Consider the following 8343-nt stretch of genomic DNA (forward strand, 5'->3'; position numbering starts at 1 on the left):
TTTAGTTAGTAACTCTTACAGCAGGCAGGTGAGATACCCATGAACTGTGGGTTTTTTCATTTCAGACTTTTCCCCCCACCTTTGTTACTTCAAAAGAGTAAAATTATCTAGCTCATGGGCATGGTATCTGACCAAAACCCACTGGCCTGAACGACCTTTGCAAGCATCTGGTGGACACAACAGAGTTTTCAGGCCTTTTGAAGAACTTCTGTCTGTCAGTTAACTTGATACTGGGGATTTCCTTGATTAAAAAACAGTAAGTAGCTGAACACATTTAATTGGGAGCTGCAAAGCTAAGGTTTGGGACTGCTCTGCAGCAAATTAAGCAAGCCTGACATAACTCAGTGGATCTTAAGCCCAAAATGCAATTCTGGTTCCTATGTGACCCTCAACCTTTCACCTGCTATGCAAAAGACCACGTTATCTCTCTTCCAAAAGTTTCTCTTTAGGGTTGCTAACGGACAATGAAGTTGGACTAGTAAACTCTCAGCTGAGGTTCCCTTTCCCTAGCTAGCTCTTGCATCAAATCACAGCTCAGCAAGGCACAGCAGCTCAAAACCAGTAATACCTGCAAAGCAGTTTCAAAACGGTGACATCTACAAACTCCTGCTTCCTATTTTTGGAAATTCTTCAAAGTTAAAGACACATCCCTCTATATTCTAAAAAAGACCTATTTTGGTAAAGCTTTAGCATCATTAAAGCAGGCTCACATATATTCTGATGCATTAAGTGGAAAGAAAGAGGGGATTTCAGAATGCAGTCTCACAGCTTGAGTAAGATTTCCTTTTGATTTCTTTTTATCAAGCCCTGTGACCAAAAAATACACACAAAGAGTTATTACTACTAACATTTTCCTGTTTGTTGAAAAGGAGAATTAGATGTGACTTGCAGTGTGTGTTAAGTGCTCCTGTTCTTATGAGTTAAGTCTTTTAAATCTGTGCCCAAAGCCAGCACTTTGCCTGAAGCTGCATGCCTCCTGGTGCTACTCTAGAAAAAGTCCTGAGAGACTGACACAAGGCTAGCTACACATCTGTGTTTAAAGGAACTCATAAGCAGATCTCTTGCACCACCACTGCTTCCATAATGAAATCTCCAGAGAATGAGGGAAGAGGAGGGACAAGCGATCCACCTGGGTAATTCTCACCCTCTGTTGGTTTCTGTAACCAGCAGCCCAGCTAACTTGTTTTCTGCATAACAGAAACAAGTTCTAACTGTAGGCACAGCCTCAGAGCTCCACAACATGGAGAGGGGCACAGAGAGAGCATAAACCTACATCTGTTTCTGTAATCCTGAACCACGAACTGACCTGACATCCACAGTGAATGATCTCCACGTTTACTTCCTCTGTATTTAAGCAGCTCATTCTGGTCTGACGTTTTGGAGTCCCGTGAAACCTCAACAATGGCTATTAGAGAAAGTGATTTACTACTCAAGAAGTTTCAGAATCAAGAGAAACAGGATGTGTTTTTCCATTGCTTCAGTCAAACTCTATGAGTTGTCATACTGAAAAGTACATGTGATTCCATTCTTGCTCATCTGTTCTGCTGCAGGAACAGACAGAGGCTGTGAGAGTGGAAAGAGGTATTTTATGTAGGGCAGCCACCAGTACAGCAAGATGGATCCTTCTCCTGTGCCCCAAACACTAAGTAGCTCGTATTAGAAAATAATGATCTGCTGGCATTTGCTGGTTTTCATGCAGTCTGGGTGATGGAGCCATATGCTCAACCAGTATGACTGGCCTGTTAGAATCAGTTCTGCTCCTTCCAACACAGTCCAAATGTCATTTTCCTCAGTTCTTGTGCCTATCTATGCTACACATACTATAAAACACACCTATCCAAATACATGATGACCTCATTAATTCTCAGTATTTAGTATACAGGACAATGGATATGGAAGGAAATTACTACATACAAAGTGCTCTGCTGAGCAGCTCAGAAGGCCAAGCGTATCCTGGGCTGCATCAAAAAAAGAGCATGGCGAGAAGGTCCAGGGAGCTGAATCGGCCCCTCTGTTCCACTCTCATGAGATCCCACCTGGAGTACTGCATCCAGTTCTGGAGTCCCCAACATAAGAAAGACACAGAACTGTTGGAACAGGTCCAGAGGAGGGTCACAAAGATGATTAGTCAGATAATGAGAAGTGCGACCAGATCTTAAAGCACCTCCCCCCACCTCTCCCTCCTTCTCAGACTTAGCTTTAGTCATGATTTCGATCCCATCTTCCCCCCAGTTGTGGCATGGGGAGGGGCAGGGAATGGGGTTTTCAGTCCGTTCCTCACGAGTTGGTTTCCTTCTTAACTGGGGGGGAATTCCTCACACCCTTCCCCTGCTCCAGCATGGGATCCCACCCATGGGAGACAGTTCTCCACAAACTTCTCTAAGATGAGTCCTTTCTGTCGGGGCTTCAGCTCCTCACCAACTCTCTCAGTGTGGATCCCTTCCACGCTGTCCCAACCTTCAGGCCCAGACTGCTCCAGCTTGGTCCCCTAAGGAGTCACAAGTTCCCCCAGCAAACCTGCTCTGGCATGGGATGGTCTTTCCACAGGCTGCAGGTTTTGCTGCCAGGAGCTTGCTCCAACACTGGGTCACAGTATCCTTCAGGTGTCTCTACCCTGCTCTGCGTGGGGTCCTCCACAGGCTGTAGATGGGATCTCTGCTCACACAAAACCTCTGAGAGGAGCTGGAGGCCACGTGTTGGCGTTGGCAGCAAGAACGCAGCAGCAGGAACACAGCAGCCATCCTGCCACACACCCGCTGTGAATTACCTTACACTTACTGGAGACCTACAGCTACTGAAATGGAGGTGCCATCTGCAAACTCACTGGCCCTCACTAAGATGCCTAAGATGCTTTTTATCTAGTTGGCAGCTCTAAGACAACCTGGGTTTGGTTGATTTGGGGTTTTTTTTAACCCTCTAACTAGATATACAAAAGGCTAGTTTAGATGGGACTAAATGCAGTATGTAGGTTCTACCTTAGTAATTTTACCACATGTGCACCAAGGTAATCAATTAAATTATTAGAAATTTTAAGGTTCTTTACTGAGAGGGTGGTCAGGCACTGGAACAGGCTCCCCAGAGAAGTGGTCACAGCACCGAGCTTGACTGAGTTCAAGAAGGGTCTGGACGATGCTCTCAGTCCCATGCTCTGACTTGTCTGGCCCTGTGTGGAGCCAGGAGTTGGACCTGATGATCCTTATGGGTCCCTTCCAGCTCAGGAGATTCTGTGATTCTATGATCTTCTTTGTTATGCATTGACTTTTTCAAGTTTATGCAACACTAAATTCAAGTACATAAATATTATGGCAGCAGTTAAATAAACAAACTGAAAACCGAGAGTACCTACCTCAAACTATGAGCAATGATTTTAAAATCATGTTGGAAATCCCAACACCTGACAAACTTCTCACATTTAGATTAAAACAAAGACTTCTAAGGGAATGCTTTCCTCAACACATACAACAAATCTCAAGAAGATAGGGCTGAGTGACTCCCTTCAAACTTACTGAGTAAAGCTAGGTTAAAGTAACAGGAAAAAATAAGTCATGAAAAATATATGACAAGAACAGAACTCAAATCTATAATTAATTACTTTGAGTGGGAAATTCACTGGTAACTGGCAGAAGCTCAAGAAACAGCCAGCAGAGAAACTACTAAAGAAAGGCAGTAAATATGTCTTTATCAGTGTCAACAGAGGTTTCTGTGGGGAAAGCGTTCTTGGAATGGCACTGGCTCTGCTGCAGGTACCCTTGTTTGTAAAGGATTTTAAACTCCCTTCAAGACAAAAAAATCATACCTACACCAGAAACACTATGCTAACTCCTCAATCATAAACTTCATCTCAGCTTCCAATTAGAAGGTAGTATGTTAAAGAAAAAAAAAAAGCTGCTAATTTGTCACCCTATAAATGAAGCAAGGACTGGATTTGCCTCCAAAGCTGACCATTATTCTACAGGATCAGAAAATGAGCAGAGATTTCTGAACTTCTGAAGTTATGAAATGGCTCATTTCAGTACTGCTGGCTCCCCTCAAAGTGTGAGGCAGAGCTCTTCTCTAATGCTGGGAATCCTGCACAGCATTTCACCTCAAGCCTGTGTGCCATGGACCTCTTCTGCTTCTCTAACCAAGGCACAACATGATTTCCTCAGACAATTGAAGAAAGCGTGGTTTTTCATGTTCTGTTAGGGAGAAACAAGAAATTGCTGATGCAGTGGTAATACTGGAGTGCATTTTCTAGCCAAGTTCACCCTGAACCCAAGTCTAGCAAGCCTGAGTTCTTCCCTGCTCAGGCTCTTTTTCCTCGACTCCAATGTTCCTGCTGTAAATCAGGGTTTTGCTGTTTGTGGAATGATGGCAAAACCTCCAGCTGCCAGATCTTTAACTACCCACTGATGGGGGATTTTTGAGTTTTCTGCTATGTCAGATAAGCAAAATCATCGATTCAAATAATAAGAGTTAATAAAAAAGAAAAATAGAGAAATAAGAGTTTAAAACAACTCTAGGTAGTATATAAACGTTTATCGTTCTCTCTAGTTCTCAGATGACAGAAGTAATGCCTGCAGGGTGAAATGACACATCTAAGCTAGTTCAATAGGTCAGCTACAGAACAAAGACCACGATGATAATCCTCTACTCTGGCAACCCCACAGTTATCAGAGTTTCTAGTTTGGGGGTGGGGGGGGGGGTGGGGTGCGCGTGTGTGTGTGTAGAACAAAGAGGATATCGGGGGAAGCCTCAAAATTTTCTGAACAGAAAAATCAAGTGTTGCACAGACAGTTTTGTTTCCAAATGGGGAAATATTTTGCCGCTTGAGGGTGCTGTAGTATCGCAAACACACGCAGTGCTCGGGACACGTGCGTTAATGAGAAACTCCTGCCTCTTCGGGAACAACTTCCCCTTGATCTTTGAGAGACTTCACAAACTGCTGAAATTTGGCCAAAAAAAAAAGTCAGTCAGAAGGTGCCAAAAGTGCTGGGATACAGACAGGAGGGAAAGAGTGTACCCCTCATCTAGTCACTGCCCTTTCATTCAGTATTTTTAAAATTTGGCCACTTTCTTACTTGATTTAATGCTGTTAGGAAAAAGCTGCTGAACAAGTATGTGTGAAATTCACTCATAGTCAGCAGCGTTGTGCTGTCTTCCTAGTTCGAAGAGCTACAAAGTGCAAGAAAAAGGTGAGCATACAATTCAAGTTCTTTTTGTGAAGCTATGAAAAGCATTGCTGCTTGGGGCTCTTTTTTAAATTGCAGAGACAGGAAAACAAAAGTACCAAGGATGGGATCACAGTTTTGTGCAGTAGGTACTAAGCATCCCCATCTCACCTACAAGCTACACAAGGCATTTTCATCCTGCTGAGCTTCAGCAAACCATGAGAACACCCGTTTGAATTCCAGGTGTCTACTGAAGGTTCCAAGGTAGAGACTGACTCCTGTTTACAATCCCACCAGGTAATACTGTGCAGATGAGGTGCTTTCTCACCAAATCAGGGGGAGCTCTGACACTGACTGTACCACATAACGAGTCACTCGTGTGTACAAGAATAAATTGTGGGATCAGTTTGCTCCTGAGGAAGGGAAGATCAGACCATCTCAGGTTTAAGATGGTCACCTTGTGATAACACCAAATTGAATCTGGACTTTGTAAATAGGAAAATGACTAAACAGGAGAAAACAAAGAGCTCCAGCTTCAGACACTTGTTGCTAACTGCAGAGTTAGCCCCTGGGAAAAACACTGCCCCCTCCAAAAGCACTTGGAGTAAATGCCTTCTTTCTGGTATGTACCTTACCTAGTTCAAAGCCAAAACCTATATTGCCTTAGCACAGCTAACACCCACTGATAAACCAAGATGAACTCTGAATGCACCCAGTAAGGGTGGACAAATGTCATGGAAGGGCAGAGAAGGCTGAACATCAGTCCTCATGCCAATCCAGATGACTTTTTTTTTTTTTCTCCAAGGAATTCTACATAATCAGAAGGAAATCCAGGCTGAGATAACGATCAGAAAAAGCCAAGTACTTCCAAGGGAGCAACAACTTTCCTGCCACAGATGTGGTTAATACTACAGTGGATATGGTATACAGCACAGTCCCAGAAACACTGGATTTGATGCTCTGGGCAACCTACATTACAGATAAACACTGAAAATGATCAAATGCTTTTTTAAACTCAGCGTGTGGGAGGAAATCTGAGAGTTTTCATCGCCAGCCTCCAGACCCAAAAACACTCCTCTATTCCATTGACAGCTGGAGAGTGGCTATCAAAGATGTCACCAGTAAATCACTTTCTGGGGCTTTTATTTCATTTGGGCAAAAGTCAGAGCTCTTCCTCTCAGCAGGACTGTCTTCCACCCCCCAAAATTTCTGACCTACCCAGAAATTCTTTGAACAACAGTCATATGAGTAAAGCTAAGTTAATACAGTAATAACTGAGATAATATAATAGTACTATTGCCAGATACCCATCACCACTGATCACCTCCTGGTCAAAAATTCTGAAGCAGCAGAGTATTTGAGCCCAGAGTTATTCCAAACCCATCTCCAAAAATCTCTACTTCGTTTGCTGAAATCTATCACCATAGCACCAGAGGCACAATGCTTCTTTTATCCTTCTGCAGGTAACAGAACAGAGCCACGGTGATCAAGAAAAAGAAAATTAAGAATACTACATGACACATTGTTTCAAGAAGTTTCCTAGGACAACATTCAGTGTAAGAGTATGTGAAAAATAAAAAGTAGTGTGATAGAGCAATAGTTTTGTTCTGCACCTTCTACATCAAAATGACTGCTTGAACTCCAGTGCTCATAACTAGTCTGGAGCTATACTGTCTATATCCTGCGTTTCTCCCACAGCTTTTTTTCCCCAGGAGAGGGAGTTTGAAGTGAAGAGAGAGGACAGAGTATATTGTACTCATGTGTGGACACACAGAGTAGCCTCTTTTACCAGGGAAGCTTTTAATCCTGATTTGGAGTTGCTTCTCCTACAACCTCCATTTTTAATTAAAATAGAATTCTTACTTTAAAAAAAAAAAATCAATAGGCTGAAAAATGAAGTTACCAAGTCTCAGGGATCGACCCCAAAGTAGAGTTCTCAGCAAGTTTTTCTGGTAGGATCAGACAGACACAGATTTAATGAAACAGGAAAGATGTTGCCTTTACCAGACTGCCCAGCCACTGGCTTTTTTTGACCTCAGTATATACGCTGGAGCTCAGGAAGAGACTCAGAATATTACAGCTACACTCAACAAATGACACCTTTGACTTGTCTCACTGGCAAAAACCAGCTGAGAAAAGTCCTGGTGTTAACTAACTTTATTCAAAATCATGCTTGCAAGTTTGGCCACAAGTTCATACAAATTTCTCAAGAGGCTCCCTGTTTGTTTTTATTCCAAATGTTTTTAACAAAGCCTTATGAAAGCTGGCAGAGAAAAGAATATCTTTTCTCTTGGCCACTTTCCACCACTTGCTAGCATGAGGTCCCAGCTGGAGCTTCCAGTAGGTTGAAAAGCAAGATTACCCTATCACGTGGGGTTTTTTAGACCTACTAAAACGGAGAACTTGTTGTGAGCTTCAGGTTTAGAACTGGCTTTTAAGTGGAAGATCACATTCTTATTTTTCAGCCTCCAGAAGTACTGTTTATACCCTCTTGCAGATGTACTGATTTGAAACCCTGACAGCCTCCATCTAAAGAAAGCAAATGTTTTGGTCTCCAGTCTTTTTATGGCAAATAAATATAAAAATGGAACACCGAAGTAAAGAAAAACATTGTTTATGAGCTTTTGTGAGGTTTTGATCATTTGATCGGTCAGATGAACAGACTTTTTAATGTTCAGTTTCTAATTAAGCCTCAACTCAACACTATTTCTACTTGTCATTCCATTAGAGATATACTGACATTGGACATTGCTTTATCAGTATTTTACAGGTTTTCCAATGAAAAATTATGTAACTTTCTTCCTTGAAAAAGAAATCCTTTGTCTGCAGAAGAGCACATATGTTCCTGACCCCTCTGCAGAGCAAATGTGATAAAACCAAAGGGTATTTGTAAGATGTTATTAGTGTCTCCTAAAATTCCTTCTGATAAAACACGAATAATTAAATATGAAAACACTTAACATCTAAACAGCTGACAGTCTCGATCAAGGTGCCTGATGTACTGGCTGAAATAAGATGTGAAATGCACTTGAAATTAAATGGATTCTTATATATTTAATTATTTTAAATACTACTACTTTGGAAAGTGCAAACTAAGCCCTTTCTATATTTTTGCCCGTATTTGACTTATCCCCAAACATTAATGTTGCCAGAGACCCATAAAATAAATACCTAAAAAACTCCACTACTACCA

Source organism: Gallinula chloropus (assembly GCF_964237585.1).
Source record: "Gallinula chloropus genome assembly, chromosome: 1".
Taxonomy (NCBI): Eukaryota; Metazoa; Chordata; class Aves; order Gruiformes; family Rallidae; genus Gallinula; species Gallinula chloropus.